The following is a 20,088-nucleotide window of genomic DNA, read 5'->3' as shown; positions in this document are numbered from 1 at the left end:
AGCTATGATACGTTTATTTATTTTTATGATAACTATTTTAATAGTCATATCAACTATGATTTGTGTTTCGACATACTAAAATTATTATTAAACTCTAAATATTGTATATATAATCATTTTAATTGGTCAATGGTGTATATAAATTAAATTCTTATATGACTATACATTAAATGGGTGTAAAATGATTTTACACTATCCAATCTCAATTAATCATTTGAATGACTTTTAATTATTATAAAAGTCAACATACTTACCATACATGATGAGTTGTGATTGGATAATTGTGTAAAACTATTTTACATTATCAGTTCATAATCTTTTTCCTCTATAACTTTTTTTTGATGAATTTCTCTATAATTATTAGTATAAAAAGTTTTGAATTTACTTTTTATACATTGTTCTTGAATATATATATATATATAAAATCTTGTACCAAGGATTTTTGGTAGATATGTGATTTCTAACTAATTATTTGTGTAAAAAATATTATATTGACAAATTATGTATATAATATAATTTGAGTTAAAATAAAATTTTAGTTCCTTACCTTATTTTAGCTTTCATTTTAGTAATTTAAATTGAAAAGGTTTCACTTTGATCTTTATAGTGTGTCTATTAGAACAAGTTAATCCTTCGTACAATTTTTATACACATATCAATTTGAAATGACATTGCATCTTGACATATAACACCAAATTAATTTTTTTTTTACAGAAGCAAAACCACTTCATTCATGATAGTTTGGTAAATACATGAAAATTATAATGAAAAACTAAGTTTAGCTTGGTTTGTTGTCCTCCTTGCAAGCAAGTGTGGATTAGAGTGAGCTTGCCTCTTAACAAAAGTTACTAAGAACATATTCAACGATCTTCATACAAACAATCTAATTTATGTTACATCAATCTTAAGCAACTCAATTAATTTTCTTCAATATGAATTTTTATTAACAAGTTATTTAACCAAATATTTCATTTCTCTCTCTCCTATATTTAATACAAAGTTTAACCACTCATGAACAATAATTATTTATATAAGCAACTCTTTTTAATTTTAAACAATTCAAAATTATATGTAACACATCAAAATAATATATATTTTTTTATAAACAACCTTATACCATTGTGGATGCACTTAAGTGAGTATGATAAAACAGAAGGTTAATGTTAGAGATAGGGGGAGCAACATAAAAATTAAGCTTTGGAGCAGGAAGAAGTTTTGTCTTTTTACATGCCCAACTTTTTGAGTGGTATTTGTATTGATTGTTTTATCTTAGTCTCTATCTTTTCATATGTACATCATGCATCATCATGTAGAGGTAGGAAGATTGTTTCTAAAGTTAGAAACATCTTCAGTGCATAAAAGTCTTTGTTTTAATCGATTACAAGGTGATAATAATCAATTACTCAAGTGTTTGTAGCTTTCAGAGATATTCTCGTTTTAGTTTAATTGATTACAAATTATTTGTGATCGATTGCATTGTTCAGTGGAGACCATGTATGATTTTTCATGAGTCTCTACTTTAATCGATTACTAGGTGATTGTAATCGATTACTTTGTTCTTAAAAGTGTTCCCAAGAATACTTTAATAGATTACATCAAGAATCTGATCGCTTACATTATTTTTGAAACCTTTCCAAGTGTTGGGGAGAATACTTTAATTGATTGCAATGATAATATAATCGATTACTTCTTCGAAATAATCCATTTCATTGGCTATTTAATCGATTACAATCAGTCATAACTGTTTTCTCTATAAATAGCCACCATGTGTTCTCCCTTCTAAGAAGAAAATAAGAGAGAAGAAAAAGAGCTTAGAATAGTGTGTGTGACTCACTTCTTCTATACTTCGTTTTCTAAAGCTCTCATGTAAAAAGTGAGTTATGAATTTCTTGTGAGATCAAGAAGAAACTCATTCACCCAGGCAAAGGTTCTTGCATGTGATTGATTAGGTTGTGTCTCTTCTTGACTCAATCTTTCGTGTGTTTTACATGTTGATATGCATGAATTTTTGAAAGCATGCTAGAATAGTTTTTTCTAGTTTGGGTTAAGGGTCTCTTAGCTCTTATTCACAAAGGACTCTAGGGTTGGTACCTTAGTCTCTCTTGGGGAAGAACTAAAATTGATTATGATTGCTTGTAAGAATTCTACATGTATAATCAAAATCTAATCAGATTGAATGAGATAACTGGAGTAGGTTTTTTAGAGATAGAGTGAACCAGTATAAATTGGTGTACATCTCCTCTTGATCTTATTTTTTTCTCTCATTGTATTCTTGACCAATTTGTTGAAGTTTAAAGAAGATATCTTTTTGAATAAGAACTTTAACAAAAAGAGATTTGTGTTAAGGATGATTGAATATTGGTTTTAATAAAAGTTTGTAATACGATCCTTGGAAAAGAAAGTTTTCAAAATTTTATTTTTTAAGTTTGATTTGATTTAAAAACCAATTCACCCCATCTGAGTTTCATCGTCTTTTTTTTCTCTAGTTAAATTAGTTTTTTAATCTTTTGATTTATTTTTTAGATTCAATTTGATCTTTTAATTTTTTTGTTCAATTGTTTTTCTATTTTTTAAAAATTAATTCAATTTAATCCTTTAGTCTAAATTAAAAAAAATCACATTTTGTGGTGATTCAAAATCACTATGAAGTGATTTTAAACTAGCATACAATGCTCATTTCCTAAAAAAATAATTTAATTTAAACTAGGATTCAAAATCACTATTGAGTGCTTTTGGTGTTTTCGTGTTTTTGACCTATGATTTTGATTAATTGATTTTAATATGATTATGTGGAATTGTTTGAGGGGTTTTACTCCCCATGTTGTGAGAAGCATTTTGTATAAATTGTTATATTGAGATTATGAAATGGTGATTCAAATTGTCAGTAAGTGACAAATTGAACCTGTGATGAATGGTGAGATACGTGTGTATCGAGATGTTGTATGTATTGAGTTGTGAGCTATGAAATGTGAAATCACACAATTGAAGACCCTTTAAGGGCGATGAGTTTTTGCGTGATGAGTGTTATGATGGGATCCACTATGGGGACCCGACGAGTTGAATCACTTTGAGGCGCGATGAGTTAAAATAATTTTGAAAATAATTGAATAGTTGTGTGTATTGCATAGTTCATAGGTAAAGTGTATATGGTTCATGAGGTGTGATAACATGTTAAATTGGGATTATACCAATGTGATTGAGACCGAGTGTATGTGATAAATTGAGTATGTATTGACTTGTAATATATATGTGCATTGAGATGTTGTATGCACTGAGTTGTGAGCTATGAATCGTACAATCAAACGACTATAAGACCCTTTAAGGGGGACGAGTTAATGTTCAACGAGTATTGTGATGAGAACCACTATGGGGACTCGACGAATTTAATCACAAGCACGACAAGATAAAATTATTTTGAGAACAATTGAGGAGTCGTGTGTTTTGTACAATTCATAGATAGAGTTTGTGTGCTAAAATGTTTTCTAGGTTGAACCTGAATCAGAAGGGAGAGACCCTGATGGACTCTTCAGAGTATAGGCCTTGAGGGTAAGTACACCCGGTTTGAGTGCTCCTTTAAGCTTGTGTCGATCCCACATGGTTGGAGCATTCTCGCAAAATAGCGTGACCCTAACTAGTCTCCCTATGATTTTACCTTGTGAGAGTGACCTGACTTAATAGTGTGTGGTTTGTCTTGTTATGTACACCTAGTTGCCCAACGAGGTTTTTCACTGACATGGTACCACATTGCATATAGGATTGATTCTTAGTATCTATGTTGCATAACACTTGTGTATTGACTGATATTGATTGGTTGAGTGATATTGTGTTTGACCCTTGAGTACGTGAATGATGTGAAAATGAATGAGACGTGTTGTGTTGAGATGTGGTGTTACACGACAAGTGGTGGAATGACGTGAACTGTGTTTAAGTAAGTTGTAATTTATTTATATGATATGTATATCTATGTTGTACCGTTTCTCTGTATTTGTTAAGAATGTGATAACTCACTCCCTGTGTGCTATTTGTATTTGGATCATGTGATGATTTCAAACTTTGTGTTCGTGGGAGCAAATGGTTAGGTGGATGACTACGGCGAACCTCATGCTAGAGGGTGCTTGTCATACCCTAATTTTGTCCGAGGATTATCATTCATGGACTTTTTCATTCTCGTTAGCCAAATTGAGTTGTTCGACACCAGTTACCGCATAAAATAAAAGATCATTCGATGTTTTGGTCAAGGATGCGGAAAATACCCAAGGGGAAGGGCAAAAAGGTCATTTTAGGCATTTTTTATAGCTTAGGGGTGAAATAACCAGCTCACCTAGGCGAGCTGCAAGACCACCAAGTGCCCTAATTTCCTATAAATAGGCATGAAGGAGGCTGAGGAAGGGGTTGGACCTTCAGTACTAAGAGTATTTTGAGAGAAATCAGAGTGAAAAAGAAGAAAGAAGAGAAAAACGAGGTCGAGGTGCTACCGAATTGCGACCCTAATCGACTTCTACATCGTTCTTCGTTCGGCATCCGGTTAGTATTTGTTTTAAGGATTTGGATACGGTTTATGCACCCTTAGGGGTCCTCTTTGTTGCTTTGCGCATCTTCATCTCATTCTTCTACCATCAGTAATAACTTTTCTTCTTGTAAAGTAAGTTTCAACCAATCATTAATGTCGTAAATCATCTTTTTAAAGAGATTGAAAGTTAATGAATAAAACCAAGATGAAATCAACATATAACTGAATTTCTCTTCATTAAAGTCACTTGAGATCGTTTCAAGGTCCAACGCCTTAACAATGCTCTCCTCTTTTTAAATTTAAAAGATCGTTTCAAGGTTCAACGCCTTAAACGACTTTTGTTCGCAATTAAAATCAATCTTTTTGATGTGAACCTGACTAGGAACGGATCACTTGATACAGGCTGTAGAGTTTTTGGATGACGCCACTTCCGGTGAAGGAAGATAAGTCAGGGTAGACGCCACAAGGATTACCTTGATAAGTCTGAGATTGGTTCAACAAGGAACTCAGAGAGAAACTCTCACCAAATTTTATCAAATGTCAAAGGTTCTTTTATTGAAAACAAAAACAAATACTTATAGTGTATCTGAAGAAAAAGATAAAAATAGACATGGGCCTTCTAAACAGTTTGGGCCAAAATTACAATAAAAATAAATTATAACTAAAAACTTATTTAACTTGGGCCTTCAAGTTAGTTTGGGCCTTCAACAACAATTAGTAGTCTTGGTAGTGCCTCTGCCTCTGGGCCTTCATCTTTCTCCACTTGGGCCTTCAATCATCATCAATGGCAGCTATACAAATGACCAGCCTTGTCTCTATGACGTGTTGGGCTTGTTTAAGTCTGCCTCTGGTCATGGGACCTTCAAGTGCTTCATGGTCCTTGCCCTTGGTTATGTCCTCATCACTCCCTCCTTCTTGAAAAGGATTTGTCCACAAACTTTCAGACTTAAAGAACTACGTAGGTCTGAATTCCTCATCGCACCTGAGGATACGTAGGAGCAAGGGCAACACCCTTGTCGACCCCAAAAAAATAAAAAAAATAAAAAAGGGAAAAATACACAATTTTGAAGTCATGTTTTGCACACTCGATTAAAGGTTGTCGTCCCTTGTGATAGGCGCACGAGGTGCTAATACCTTCCCCATGCGTAAAAAACTATTGAACCCTTATTTTCAAAATTCACAGACCTCTTTTTGGTTTTTCTAATGTTTTCCTCGAATAAATGTTGGTGGCGACTCCACGCTTTTTCTTCACGAGAAGACACAATTTTACCTTTCGCCTCGCCCTCCCGTCGAAGGGAAGGTTGCGACAGCGTTAGAACACAATACTCTGATAAGATGTGACATTGAGACATAGATTTCTATATTAATTGCATGAAGTCTTGGACGACCTTGTTTGAGTCGAGATGATCTTATTATTTATTTGGACACATTCCATTATGATGTTAGAAAAGTGAATGTGAGCCTTTTACCATTTTGAAATGTTTTTATTTAAATGTGTTTTAAAAAAACTTTTAATTAATTCTACATTTTTATTCCTTTTATTATTAGTACATATATGTGTGGGGTAGAGGGTGTCACACTTTACATATGGCACATTACTATGCAGAGAGAGAGAGAGAGAGAGAGAGAGTGCATGGTGACCATAAACATCTTCTGCAACATATCTTCATAGAAGTACATCTTACCAATGTTTCCTTGTGCTCAAAGCTGACTTTCAGTGTACAATTCAAATACAACGTTAATTGCACATAACAAAAGTAATAAAGAATGTCAAGAGATGACAATTCAAAATTTCCCTCTTATGCACTATGGCACGAATTGCTTACTGAACCATGAATGTTAATTTCTGATGATAACTCTCAGTTCTTGAGGATTGAGTAATTGTTCTATTGCCTTTGGACTATGAGCCAAGTGCTAAAGCACTTGCCTTCTTGGGACTAGACGCTGGGATAGTATCGTCCAATGACTGATACTTTAGCTATAGTCCAAAGCCTTTCTACTCATCCTTTCTGCTTGTATGTCATAGAGAAAGATAAACCTATAGCTTAAGCATGAAAGGTTAACACATAAAATTTATACTTTGTTAACATCAAAACCTTAGGGACTTAACTATTTGGTATAATCTAACATGACTTGGACATAGCAAGACTTAACATGGACATGATCTTTAGATGACATGAAAAACACTTAAGGCTATAGTTTCAGTTTTTATTAGAGATATTCTCCTAGTGTTAAAAAAAACAAGAACTTCTTGCATAGTCAACAATTGAAGCAAAATTTATAACATCCACAACAACTGTTAATCAAGCCTTATGGCTAAGAAAAATACTAACTGCTTTGCACTTGGAGTAAGAGACAACTACTAAAGCAATGGTGGACAACCATGCAGCCATAGCCTTCTCAAAAAACCCAATTTTTCAAGGAAAAACAAAGCATTGTAGAATCAAATTATTTTTCTCAGAGATATACAGAGGAAAGGTGTAGTGTGCTTAAAGTACTGCAAAACTGAAGACTAGTTATCAGATATCTTCACCAAAGTTCTTCCAAGAAGCAAGTTTGAGTTACCAATGGAGAAGCTTGGACTGGTCAACCACTAATACAAGGAGGAGTGTTGAACTGTGTATCAGAAGTTGATATCAGTTTTCTTTTGCTACTGTTTAACCAAGTTTTAGGACTGCTATTTTATTTTTTAGTTACTTATTAGTAGTTTAAGATGGTGGCTATTTTAGGAAGTTTGTTATTGCTTTTAAGATTTCCACCTGTTACAAAATCTGTATTTAAATCGATAATATTTTATAAAAAAAAGTACAACATTCCTCTACATCCTTGTGAGTTACAATTATTTTAATCAACAAAATTTCATTCCATGAGAGCAACTTTTGGCACCTAAATTGTTATGTTTATCAAATATTTTAGTTAAAATAATAATTCATTCCCATTGTTTTCTTGTAAATGAAGTCAACAAGACAACTATCGAGACATTCGGCCTTAAAATGCATTAAAGAAGTGGTAAAAACAAGAAAAAACACTTTTACTTCAAAATTTCATTCCATGAGGACAATTTTTGGCACCTTGATCGTTATATGTATTAGATATTTTGGTTCAAATAATATTACCATATTTTTCAAGTCAATGAAGCCAACAAGAACACTTAATTTCCAGACTCCATTTGGCCTTAAAACACATTAAAGAAGTGGCAAAAAAAATCACCTTTACTTTAAAATTTCATTACATGATTGCAACTTTTGGCACCTAGATTGTTATGAGTATAAGATATTTTGGTTCAAATTAAAATTCATTCCCATATTTTTCAGGTCAATGAAGCTAACAAGGCAATTTTCGAGACTCCATACAGCCTAAAAATGCATGAAAGATGTGGCCAAAACAAGAAAAAAATTACTTTTCCTTCAAAATTTCATTCCTTGAGGGCAACTTTTGGCACCTATATTGACAAGTTTGTCAGATATTTTGGTTCAAATAATTATTTAATCCCATATTATTAATGTCAATGATGCCTACAAGACAACTCTAGGGAGCCATTTGGCCTTAAAATCCATTAAAGAAGTGGCCAAAAAAAGAAATAATCACTTCAAAATTTCATTCCATGGCGGCAAATTTTGGAACCTATATTGTTATGTGTATCGGGTATTTTTTTTCAAATAATGATTCATTCCCATATTTTTCATATCAATGAAACAAACAAGAAAACTTTTAGGACTCCATTCGGTCTTACACATTAATGAAGTGCCCAAAAACAAGAAAAAATCACTTCACTTCAAAATTTCCTTCCATGGGGGAAAATTTTGGAACCTATATATTGTTATGTGTATAAGGTATTTTTTTTTCCAATAATGATTGATTCCTATATTTTTCCATGTCAATGAAACAAACAAAAAACCTTTTGGGATTGCATTCAGCCTTACGCATTAATGAAGTGGCCAAAAATAAGAAAAATATCACTTCACTTCAAAAATTTCATTCTATGGGAGCAAATTTTGGAACCTATATTGTTATCTGTATCAAGTTTTTTTTTTCAAATAATGATTCATTCTCATATTTTTCATGTCAATGAAACACAAGAAAAACACTGGGATTCCATTCGGCCTTCCACACTAATAAAATGGCCACAAACAAGAAAAAATTACTTTTACTTCTAAATTTCATTCCATGATGGCAAATTTTGACACCTCGATTGTTATGTGTGTTAGATATTTTGGTTCAAATAATGATGCACTCCCATATTTTTCATGTCAATGAATCCAACAAGAAAATTATTGGATCTCCATTTGGCCTTAAAACACATTAAAGAAGCAGCCAAATACAAGAAAAAATTACTTTTACATTAAAATTTCATTCCAGGGGTGCAACTTTTGGCACTTAGATTGTCATGTGTCTTAGATATTTTGGTTCAAATAATGATTCAATCCCATATTTTTTCATGTCAATGAAGCCAACAAGAAAACTTTTGGAACTCCATTTTTTAAAACACATTAAAGAAGTGACCAAAAACAATAAAAGACCACTTTTACTTCATTTCTAGAGGGCAGGTTTTGCAACATAGATTGTTATGTGTCATACCCTAATTTCGTCCGGGAGTACTGGCGGTCGGTCCTTGAACCTTGTTTGCTCCCTTTAGAACCCTCGAAACAAGCATTGTTGCGCAATCTGTAAAGTTCCGCAAGATTTTGGAAGTCAAAAAGAGCATTTTTGCGTAATCCGTAAAGTCCCACAACATTCCGGAGGGCAAAAAGAGTATCGTTGCATAATCCGTAAAGTTTTGGGATGTTTCGGGAAGAAACCGATCAAAAACACGAAAATGGGAGTGTATTTAGCAAAGTGGGGGGTGTGTAAATAAATGAGAGTGTATTTAGCAAAGGGGGGGGGGTGAACTTATCAAGATCCTCCACGTTTTGTTGAAAAATAGTTTCTGGGGCTTCTGTAATGCTTCCGTAAAATTTTCGAAAACCTTGGGTAAACATATTTCACTTAATATTGGTGAAAGGGAAGAGGAAAAAGAAGAAAATCAAGTCCTATATGCTTCCGTAAAATTCCCGTAACCCTAAAAAGAATATTTCACTTAATAAGGGTGCGAAGGAAGAGAAAAAAAGAAGAAAGTCAAGTTCTATATGCTTCCATAAGGCTTCCGTAACTTTTTTGTAAATTAGGAAAGAGGAGGGTGAACTTATCAAGATGGGGGTGCAAATAGCATTTGGGAAGCTGGGCTATTCTAGAACATTTTGGAAGTTGGGTTACTTAAGGAGGAAGCAACCCAGCTCGCTTGGGCGAGCTGGGCGGCAACCTCTTCCCCCTTTTCCTATAAATAGGCGAAGGGAAGTTGTTCCAAAGGGTCCCTAACCCCCTTGGCTATGCATTTCAGCTATTTTGGGTGAAAAAAAAATTTTTCGTGAAGAAAACCCTTGCCGAGGTGCTTCCGTAATGCTTTCGAGATGTTTCTGTGAGCAAATCCATGAAGGTTTTCCGCCGTTCTTCACCGTTCTTCATTCGTTCTTCGTTCGTTCTTTGTTCTTTAACCGGTAAGTTTCTGAATCCGAGACTTTCAATTCATTTCTTGTTTTGTTAGCTTTCATCTTTATTTCGTTCACTTTCGGTTTTCTTTTCTTCCGTTTATAACATGCTTTAACCGTTTATTTAAGTCGTTATCTCGCCTAATAAATGATAAAATGAATTTCAACCGATCATTTGTGTTGTAATGTCGTTTAATCACTGTTAAAGCAAAATCTAACCGGTCATTCGCATTGTAACCATAGTTAAACCAAAAAAGGAAAAATAATAATAAAATAATCAAAATATCTTGAAAAAATAATAAGAAAATAATAAAAAATATCTTTGAATAAAATAATAAAAGAAAATCAATCAAACGTTTTTCTTTGGAAGTTTCCTTGAATGAATTGACTAATAACCAAAGTGAAACTAAAGCTAAAATCAACTCACAAATCAAGCTTTTTTCGCAAAAATCACTAAAGGCCGTTTTAAGGTCCAACGCCTTAAACGGTCCTCTTTGCATTTATCGGTTAACATGGACAGTTCAAAAGCATAAAATCAACATGTAACTTTACCGCTTTTGCAAGAACTACGTAGGTCTGATTTCCTCATCGCAATTGAGGATACGTAGGAGCAAAAGTCCTGCTTTTGTCGACCACCCCAAGAGATCATTAATGGTTCAACGCCTTAACGTTTATCTCCTTTCAAAAACAAAGAGAACGTTAATGGTCCAACACCTTAACGTTTCTCTCCTTTCAAAAGAATCAAAAGATCGTTTAAATGGTCCAACACCTTAAACGACTTTTGTGCGATTAAAATCGATCTTGCGGAAAAAGATCAAAACAACTTAACCAACGTTTAGTTCTCAAAGAACTACGTAGGTCTGATTTCCTCATCGCAATTGAGGATACGTAGGAGCGAGGGAAACACCCTTGTCGACCACAAAAAGATAAAAAATACAAAAGGCATAAAAAGACAAAAAACGTAAAAAGGGAAAATAAAACAAATCAAAGACATGATATTGCACACTTGGTTAAAGGCTGCCGTCCCTTGTGACGGACGCGTGGGGTGCTAATACCTTCCCCGTGCGTAAAAAAAACTCCCGAACCTTTCACACTTAAATTTCGTAGACCCCACCTTTCCGGTTTTTCTGGCATTTTCCTCGAGTAAATGTTGGTGGCGACTCCGCACATTTTCCTTTCTTGGAAGACGCACCCGTGAGTCTCGCGTCGCCCTCCCGCCAAAGGGTAGGTTGCAACAGTTGGCGACTCCACTGAGGACTGTTTTTAGAGAGTTAGACCTTCTAATCTCTTGCAATATCATGACTTCCTCTTTTGTCGGTTTCCTTTTATTTCTCTTACGTTCTTATATATAACTCTTTGATGCTTTTAGTGTGTTTTTGAAATGTATGCATGAGATAGATATTTATTCATTTGATGCACACAAACACCAACACTATTTGTACACATGGTGAGTTGAAAAGGGGCCCTATACCCGGGTCCATGGGAACATAAGGAGTGGAGGTGAATCTGTGGTCATGCTGGGTCTCTGACTTGCTTGTTAACAGTGAACCCTTATCTAGAGTTTTTTCTCTTTGATAACATATTGTTGCTGGTAGTCCCTACTGCCGCAATATGTTTTTCGAAGGGGATGATACCTCTAGAAACCTCAAGAGAGATATGACCACCTTGGGAATTATCACTAAAAGCCTTTTAGTTCCTCCTGTTTAGGTCCCTAAAATAGGGGCACAAAACGAACACGCTGCGTGCGTTTTAAACACTGCCATGCATATTACCTAAATGTCATGTACGCCTTTGTTGTATGATTATTTGAGGATATTGCCATGTTGTGTACATCCCCCTGTTGCGCTTTTGCGCATCTACATGATGTCATCACGCATGCGTTGTATGTTGGTCTCGTCTTTTGTCACGGGAAGCTGGAAGGTCCATATCACCTTCTTAATTGTACACATGGGGCACTGCGCCCCCAAATGCACAAGTAAGAAGATATGATTTTTCGGTCTCTCGTGTCCGTAAATGCATTCATATCATGCACCGCATAAGCATCTCTTCATTGCATCATAATGGACATATCGTTCCTGCATTTGTCACTTACCATATTCATGCATTGCATTTTGCATAAGTCACTTCATCACCATGCATCTACATCTAACATGTTTTTTGCATACCATTTGTTTTCATATTTACTCATGCATGATCCTTGCATTTTCCTCTACAAAACAAAAATAAAAAAGGAAGCATGAAAATTCACGCTGCATTCTTAGTTGCATATGTTCGGTACCATGAGCCAACCATGTTGGGATCATAAACCCGTTTCACTTAAAAACAAAATGATTGAACATGGTACCTAATGCATGGTTAACAAAGAAAAGATGTTTCTTCGGGCATCTTAATTTCATAATTACATTTGCCATGCATAGCTTAAGTATGCTCGAGTCATTCATCTCTGTGAAATGTTGTCAAATTATTGGCAATTGAAATTGCCATTCCTTGGGTTATGGGGTTGAACCAAGCTCATGCTTTTACGAAAATGGTTCATCAAGTCAAGTTGAAGTATGGAAGTAACCATCTTGCAAAAATTGGGGCAAAAGATGGATCAGGTTACATCGCTGCTTCGTCTACTGCCAAACACATTTAGGACTGTTAATGTCCTTGTTACTTCTAGTTTCACCTTGACAAAGATGTCATGGACCATGTTGAAAATCTAAATTGATTCAACCCCATGTCTTGCGTAAAAATTCGCAATACTTCAACTGTGCATCATTCGTATACATCCATGCTTTTCATTGGTTGCATTGCTCATTGCATTCTTTCCTTGAAAAAAAAATGAACTTAATTATTGTTATTAAAAGGAAAGAACACGCTTTACGGTGCCCTTACCGAACCCGTGCTAGAGCTAGAGTAATGGGTGAAGTAGAGGAGGTGCAAAAGCAGATGAAGGCCGAGATGGAGGCCATGAAAGAGAAAATGGCCACAATGATGGAGGCCATGATGAGCATGAAGATAATGGAAGCCAATGCGGTTGCAGTTGCTGCTACCAGCGCTGTTGCTAAGGCGAACCCGATGCCCCCATCTGGCCTCAACCAAATGAATCATCCAACCTCAACTATGGTAGGCAAAGATTTGGGAAGTACGAGCGGCCCCTATTATGTGCAAATTCAAAACAAGCACGCCTTCCCACCATATGGCTTGCCTCCCAACTATACACCACCCAATGTGGCATGCACTCCTAGTGAGGATGTTTGATGTGAACCTTACGGGGCAGAACGTTTGATACAGGCTACGGAGTTTTGGATGACGCCACTTCCAGTGAAGGAAGATAAGTCAGGATAGACGCCACAAGGATTACCTTGATAAGTCTGAGATTGGTTCAACAAGGAACCCAGAGAGAAGCTCTCACCAAATTTTATCAGATGCCAAAAGTTTTTTTTATTGAAAACAAAAACCAATACTTATAGTGTATCTGAACAAAAGATAAAAATAGACATGGGCCTTCTAAACAGTTTGGGCCAAAATTACAATAAATAAAAATTATAACTAAAAAACATATTTAACTTGGGCCTTCAAATTAGTTTGGGCCTTCAACAACAATTAATAGTCTTGATAGTGTCTCTGCCTCTGGGCCTTCATCCTTCTCCATTTGGACCTTCATCCTTCTCCACTCGGGGGCTTTATCCTTCTCCACTTGGGCCTTTAGCCTGTATTTGGCCAGTTTCAGGATTCTCATCATTCCCTCCTTCTTGGAAAACATTTGCCCTCAAATACCCAGGATCATCACCGGGTTCAAGTACCACTTCCTTCCTTTTCTTGTGGGCTTGCTTGGCATAACTTTCATTCTTCTTTGCAATTTGCACCTTCACTTGGTCATACAATCTTTTCACATACTTAACTTTGGCCTGTGCATCCTTATGCTGAGTCTCTTGGGGCTTGCTGTTATAAGTTGGCCTGCTAGGCAATGAAGCTCCGGGAAAGAGATTAACTTGATGTTCTATGCCACTTAAAGGTGGCAGTCCATGAGGAATCTCCTTAGGAAAGACATTTTTAAATTCCTGCACTAAGGGTTGAACACTAGGAGAAACATAAATAGTTAACTGATTAGAATTATCACTCTCTCTCTCTTGGGTATCACTCCATCTCTCAAGTGTATCACTCTTCCTTTTTCTATTCCTTTGTGATGCCTCACTATTGTCTCTCTCTTGTTCTCTATTTTCTCTCCTTCTGATTTGGTCATCACACACTTCTCTAAGGGATAGAGGTTTATGAATAATTTTCTGGTCATGGTGCTGGAAAGAAATCTTGTTGGTGAAGCCATCATGCACTGCTTTCGTGTCCTATTCAATGTTGGCCCTCACTAGTGCCATCTCCATCTCCTTGTCCTCAACAATCAAACTTCCCTGGGATAACCTCTGGAGTTTCTGTCGCATGGTTCTACTGTAGCTAGTTGGAACATACCTCTTTCGCATAACCTTTCTCATCTCATTCCATGTATCTATCTCCCGCCCTTCTTTTCTCTTCATCTCTCTTTGATTTTTCTTCCACCAAACAAGGGCATAGTCTGAGAATGTAGCTGCTGCTAACTTCATCTTCTGCTCTTTCAGATAATCATTGTAGGAGAATGCATGCTGAATCTTCATCTCCTAGGTAAGGTAGGCATCTGGGTCACTCACACCTTTAAAAGAGGATACATTGAGTTTTACTCCCTTAATTCTATCTTGCCCCTCTATTCGGTTCGATCCATCATTGACCCTTCTGTTGCCACCATAAGGTCTCCCAACATTTGGATTCATTTGGTGCTCTAGTCATTCTATTCGCCTGTAGAGCTCTTCATTGTTACGTTTCAATAAACGTTGCATTTGTGTAGTCATCGCGTCCAGTAATAAGCGCTGAAATCCGTCCAGTTGATGATATACACCACCATTGTCACCAGCTCCTGCCATGATTAAGGAACAAAGAATTTTGCAGTAATTTTTTAAAAAAAATTCAGGACCTCACCACACTCTACTCACATGTTTCTCTCTTTGATGGTAGTTCACTCGTGTTTGATGCTCTCAATATAGGCTTTTGTGTAATGTATCCCTCTTTCCTTTTACCACTCGTGTTCACTCTTAAGTTCCTGGATGGACCAAATTAGACACAAAATAATATAAAATAAAAGGAAAGACAATATAATTATCACAAACTGAGTAACAGATTTGATTTGGGATAACAACTTGGACTTGATTTGGATAGCAGATTGGATTTGATTTGGATAAAGGATCAGATTTGATTTGGATAATATATTAGATTTGATTTGGATAATAGATTAGATTGGATTTGGATAACAAATTAGATTTAATTTGGAAAACAGATATGATAACAAATAAGATAACAGATAGGATAACAAATAAGATAATAGATAAGATAACAGATAAGATAACAGATATGACAAGTAAACTTCAAATGCTCATATCTTTTGCTACGATTGTCCGTTTGAGGCCCACTATATATCAAAATGCTCAGAATTCAAAGGAGAATTCAGATAAGGGGATTTGGTACACGATTTTCTACCAAAAAAAAGCCTCTAACTGCCGCAATTTCGTTTTCAAAGATCAAACACCCATTTTTTTTCCTTCTTTTCTTTTCTTTTTTTAAAAAATTTCTGCAACTTTTTTTTTTACTTGAAACAGAACTCAAACAGATTTTTTTTTGACACAAAGTCTGAAAGACACAAGAAACAAGAACAAGAACAAAAACGTGACAAGAACAAGAACAAGAACGAAACAAAGACACAAACAAGAACGCAACAAGACGCAAACAAGAAAACAAATAACAGAACAATGACAAAACACGAACCTGGACAAATTACAAAGAAAAATAATAGGATAGGATAGAACCTATATCAAGAGCTGAAGCTCTGATACCAGATGATGTGATCCTACCTAGGAGCGGATCGCTTGATACAGGCTACAGAGTTTTGGATGACGCCACTTCCAGTGAAGGAAGATAAGTCAGGATAGACGCCACAAGGATTACCTTGATAAGTCTGAGATTGGTTCAACAAGGAACCCAGAGAGAAGCTCTCACCAAATTTTATCAGATGCCAAAAGTTTTTTTATTGAAAACAAAAACCAATACTTATAGTGTATCTGAACAAAAGATAAAAATAAACATGGGCCTTCTAAACAGTTTGGGTCAAAATTACAATAAATAAAAATTATAACTAAAAAACATATTTAACTTGGGCCTTCAAATTAGTTTGGGCCTTCAGCAACAATTAATAGTCTTGATAGTGTCTCTGACTCTGGGCTTTCATCCTTCTCTATTTGGGCCTTCACCCTTCTCCACTCGGGGGCTTTATCCTTCTCCACTTGGGCCTTCGTCCTTCTCCACTTGAGCCTTTAGCCTGTATTTGGTCAGTTTCAGGATTCTCATCAATGTCAATAACTCTGCTCCTATACTCATTGAAAGCCGACAACCTCAAACTGATCATGCACATGTCTCTCAACCCATGGGGGAGACACATGGAATGCCCCACCACTATCTAGCGGACTTTGAGCCTTGCCTCAGGTATGCCACTAAAGGGAAGCAGTTTGTGGTATACCCCTGCAAAACACTTTGGAGGGATTTCAGTATCACCCACAACCACACCCCTCGCATTCCACAACGGTTAAAAACCCTCATGCTATGGCAGAAATGGAAAAGTTGGATCATCTAGAGGAAAGGCTCAAGGCCATTGAAGGAGGCGAAGATTATGCCTTTTTTAACCTAGAAGAGTTGTTCCTAGTACCCAATATCATCACTCCTCCCAAGTTCAAGGTGCCAGCCAGACTTTGACAAGTATAAGGGGAATACTTGCCCCAAGAACCATCTAAAGATGTATTATCGGAAGATGGGGGCATACGCAAAAGATGAGGAACTGCTGATACATTTCTTCCAAGAAAGTCTTACTGGGGTAGCTGTTACCTGGTACACTAACTTGGAACCTTCCTGAGTCCATTCTTGGAAGGACCTAATGGTTGCCTTCGTTAGGTAGTGTCAGTATAATGGCTTCGGATAGGATGCAACTACAGAACATGTGCAAAAAGGGGGCACGGATCTTTCAAAGAATACGCCCAAAGGTGGAGGGATCTGGCAACCCAAGTGGTTCCCTCAATGACGGAGAAAAAGATTATCACAATAATAGTACACACATTACCAGTGTTTTACTATGAAAAAACTGTGGGGTATGCACCTTCAAGCTTTGCGAATTTGGTCTTTGCCGACAAAAGGATCGAAGCGGGTCTGAAAAGAGGCAAATTTGATCATCCTACTTTGATGAGTGAGAAAGCTGGGGCAAATGAAGAGGATGAGAATGAGGGAGAAACCCTAGCTATGATTGCCATTCCTACACGATCAAATTTCCCATCAGCCCAACAATGTCATTACTCAGCCAATAACAGTCCCTCTCACCCAATCATCCACAAAGACCATCCCTAAATCAACCACAAAGTCTGTCTACTGCACTTCCAATGATGAACACCACCTTTAGCACAAACCAAAACACCAACCAAAAAGGAATTTTGCAGCAAAAAGCCTGTAGGATTCACCCCAAATTCCGGTGTCATATGCTAACTTGCTCCCATATCTACTCGATAATTCAATGGTTGCTATAACCCCAGCCAAGGTTCCTCAACCTCTATTTTTCTGAGGATATGACTCGAACGCAACATATGCATATTGTGGCGTCCCTAAATAATGGTTGGTTTAAGTAGTGATTTAAATAACAAAAACCATGGGAATTTTTTTTCTTTTTCGTTTCTTTCTCTTTTTCACAGTAATTAAGTTCAGACGGAAAATCATCACTATAGAGTCTTGAATGGCCAATTCACAACTTTATTCGGAGTCATTTCTTTCTGATCACGCATAACCTCTAAAATATTTTGCTCTTTCAAAAAATAAAAGTGTACCAGCCATCATTTTAGGTCGTCACGTGTAAAATAATAAAATAAAATACGGTCGGTAAACTCTCTTGCAAATAAAGTTTGTTAACACATTCTTTTCAAATAACAAGATTAATCATAAGTACATTCATCATTTAAAGCTGTCCAAAATATGGGAGTTTCGCAAAATACATAGTGACATCCAGAGCAAAGGTATCCACTATGGTGGCTTCAGCCACATGTATACAATCATCAAATTCCTATACAATAGGTCTACCCATACAAAAACCAAAAGAGTAAACCTAACTATCTGTACTAGATACACCCACCCCCAAAAAGTATATAAACCTAGTCTAAGGAGTCGTTTGCTATGATGAAGAACCTCCACTAGTCGCTATCTCTCCAGGACCGCTCTCCTCCGTAGAGTCTGCCTCAGATTCCGACATGACGTCCTCGGGAGAATCCACCTCAGGGAGTGGGTCCTCATCACCCTCTAGAAAGTCAAGAGCATCCACAGCAGGCTCAGGATGTAGCTCCTCTGGGTCCTCCTCAGGGTCTTCCTCAGATGACATCACCTCTATCACTTGGACTGGCTCAACTAGTAGATATGGAGTAGGTGTAGGTAATATCCACTCCACAGTGCGCTGAAGCGTGCGTGCTGGTTCCTCTGGATGTACCAATGAAGTAGCCGTGAATCGAATCATGCCCCGGAATCGGCACCTCGCATTGCCTTCGAGGGTCTCCCAAACTCCCTCTAGGCACTCCATCTCCACTCGGTCATGGATTAATTGCGCTGCCATCGTGATCTACAAGAAATAAAAGAAAGGGGTAGACTCTTTCACGAGAGATCTAACTACAGTGGCAACACAATGCGTCCCATAACCACTACACGCAATTAAAAGGTGTGCCTCACGGCTTTCCATCTCTGGTAATCGATTACCAATGCAATATGCACTGTGTAATCGATTACCAGAGGCCAAACTCGAGTTACACAGCTTCAGAACATGGAAACCTGCAATATGCACTGTGTAATCGATTACACATAACTGGTAATCGATTACCAGTGACCTGTTACTCTGTGTAATCAATTACACAGTATTGGTAATCGATTACCAGAGGCCTCCTCAACATACTGTCTCTATTTCTAAGCCTGGTAATCGATTACACCCATTGGTAATCGATTACCAGAAGCCATCTCAACTTCCTGATCCCATTTTTAGGCCTGGTAATCGATTACACATCCTTGGTAATCGATTACCAGAGACCATCTTAACTTCCTATCTTCATTTTTAAGCCTTATAATCGATTACACACCCTTGGTAATCGATTACCAGAGGCCATATCCCAAATATCACTCAAGATCCATAGCTGGCCAGCCACCACACAAGCCTCCTTGCTTTGTGGTCTTTGTTCTTTTATCGGTTGACTGCCAGGAGCTCGCCTCTTTAGGTATGTCACAGGTTCTCACTGACTGACTATGCCCGGGGTGGGTCGGGATTGGTCAAGCTTGGTTTTGGGCAATAACACCCCACCTGACGTCCCCAAGGTCTCCTGACCCCCGCGACATATCTCCAGGTACCACTCTGTGGTCAACGAATAAAAGTAGGAAGACTGACTCTTCCACACTTTCTCACTTCAAGCTTGTAGGATTATGGGGTACCCGTCATATGTGGTACTAGGTGCAAGTCGACTCTCCACATCCACAAATCCCACGTAAATCCACCATCCCCAGTTGCCCACCTTCAACTGAGCTCACGTACTCCCACGTAGCCCATATCCTCATTCCTCTCAACACCGGGTCCCCATCAATCCCTCCAAGCTTCCACAACATTCAAGAAATTCAACATCCAACATCATGAACTATCAAAAACCAAGAAAACAGGGCAGAGGCAGAAAACTCTGCCCAAAACACAAACCAATACCACAACTTTCCTTACTCAAATACCCCAATAACATTCTCTTCGTTCCAATCTATTCACCGTTGGATCGACTCAAAAATTTTACTGGAGGTCCCTAATACATAAATCTACATTTTGACCATTGGGATCTGCTAGAAAACGTCCAGAACTCAATATGTACCACCCTTTCCACAACCAGCCATGCATAAGCATTTTCTGCACAAGCACAAAATTCTGTTGCACATTTCAACAGCAAAATT

Source organism: Glycine max, chromosome 20, assembly GCF_000004515.6.
Source record: "Glycine max cultivar Williams 82 chromosome 20, Glycine_max_v4.0, whole genome shotgun sequence".
Lineage (NCBI taxonomy): Eukaryota > Viridiplantae > Streptophyta > Magnoliopsida > Fabales > Fabaceae > Glycine > Glycine max.
Note: the sequence above shows the minus strand (reverse complement) of the source record.